We start from the raw sequence: 2,140 nt of genomic DNA, 5'->3' as shown, positions 1-2,140 counted from the left end.
CTGGTCGCACTAGGAGAACGAGGAGGAGACCTATCAAATCTACTATCAAAAAGAGAAATGTTCTGGATTTTCGAACTAAATACCCTTCATCCAGAAGGATTTAATGACAGCTATGAGATAGCACCTTTCCTGTAACATCTGAAACTCTTCCTGATGTCCCAGCAAAGAGATCCCAGACCACATTGCGGGCATCTGTACCCCGTTCCTTATACCATCTAAGGTCCGGTATGTTCCAATCAACCTTAGGGTATATCTTTGCCCACCTCTCTTCCACTTAACTTAATCTCAGCTAGTGGAATCCTTTTATGTCGACCATATTACCACTAACCACACTACAGCCATACCACACTGGTACCGCCCAACCACGTTCGATCTTGGAAGCTAAGCAGTGTTGGGCCCGACCAGTACTAGGAAGGGGAACCTCCTAGGAATATTGGGTGCTGTAATAAAATGGTGAAGGTATGACATGTATGTAAAGGAAATCCACACTATCACTGGCATACCTTTCCAGCCCTGTTATATGATTTACATGTACGTAGGATCTGTATTCGCCTCTAATACAGTAAAGTGTTATACATATATATATATATTTAAAGTTCACCTCTTAAAGCCCATATCCGGAAATTGGGCCAGTGTGTTTCTAAGCACACTCATTAAGCAACTTTGAGAAATGACCTTATGCGTATGTTTAGGAGTATATCCAAAATAGTCGTGTTTTTATACCCCTTTTCAATGATCTTACAAACATCTTGAACAGCGTAATTATTGCTTATATACTAATATTTTTTCCTTGTCTCCTCTCTCATAAAAATGGCTATCCCCACACCATCCTTGCTATGAGTGTACCAACTACATATGAGGCGGATCTAGCCCGAACGTATATCGTATATCTATAAAGTTTGGGAGGATTCGTCACCATGGCAATGCCGGGAAGCCACCACGCACGTAAAACCAGTAACCGCAATGCGTTTCAAAGGCCAGGAAATGGACTTCCGACGTAGCATTCCAGACGCAGGAAATACGTCAGCTACCATGCAATCCGTGAAGCCGCGGGGAGTTAGGATCCTAAGCGCAACACCCCAGAGACGCATGCGCACTTAGACATCAACGATGCCGGACGCGGGGCGGAAGTGGGGCGGAAATGACGTCGCGCCCCACTTTATCGCGATCCCGATCATTATGTGTATATATGTGGTTGTTATTGTCCTAGACTCACACAACAACCCTCTCTTCTACTGGCCTACGATATATGGTTGGCGTTTGGCATAACCATATGAAATTACCCGTTTTTAGCTTATTATCGATCTAATTGAACTACTAAATACAGGAAGTGACGCAATTTCCTTGTGTACATAAATACCTGCTCCCTCCATCTTGTCCCCACCCCCTGAGGAAGTCTATCAGAGACGAAACATGTCGGGCAACTTCTGAACTCACTGCTCTCCACACTAAAAGCTAAGCGATTCCACATACTTCTTTTACCTTGATCTTATTGTGCATTCGTAACTTTTGGTCATATATCTATTTATATACGCTTTTTATTATATCCTGATACATATTATTTTTTTTTTAAACTTTTTGTTCTTTTTAACTCCTCTTTTTATATGTAAAAACTCTCTATATTTTTTACTCTATCGAGATACCCTACCCCCATTGTCATATATTGTATCATTGCACAGCCTAATAAATGTATTATTATTTTTAACATACAGCCTACTTTTATACATACATATATATATATATATATATATATATATATATATATATATATATATATATATATATATATATATATTAACTGAAGTCGCCGGGTTCTAAAATATTTTTCTCATTTACCCCGTACCGATAGAGACAGCACACCACTGTCTCTTTTAGGACCTGAGCAGACACCCCTTAATACCAGTAGGGGGAACAGTTTATTCTGAATAAGCATCTAGCTTCGCACTCACCTGTTGTAATACTTGGCGCTGATTGTGCCTTCTCTCTTGTACCCATATATATATATATATATATATATATATATATATATATATATATATATATATATATATGAGTCCAAGAGACCGGCACACTCCACGGCAATAGGTAGCGTAGTAGCCAGGTGCCTTCACAAGTAGTGGATACTTCACGGGGGTGAGAG

The 2,140-nt window shown here is 39.9% G+C and overlaps 1 pseudogene; it reads left to right on the top strand.

The window, feature by feature from the left end:
* Window positions 1-330: 330 nt before the first annotated feature.
* LOC146044298 (5S ribosomal RNA) lies at window positions 331-449 on the top strand (annotated as a pseudogene).
* The last annotated feature ends 1,691 nt before the right edge of the window (window positions 450-2,140 follow it).

The sequence above is a fragment of the Crinia signifera genome, chromosome 19 (genome assembly GCF_055691185.1).
Source record: "Crinia signifera chromosome 19, ASM5569118v1, whole genome shotgun sequence".
Classification (NCBI taxonomy): Eukaryota; Metazoa; Chordata; class Amphibia; order Anura; family Myobatrachidae; genus Crinia; species Crinia signifera.
This window is presented reverse-complemented; position numbering and strand designations above follow the sequence as displayed.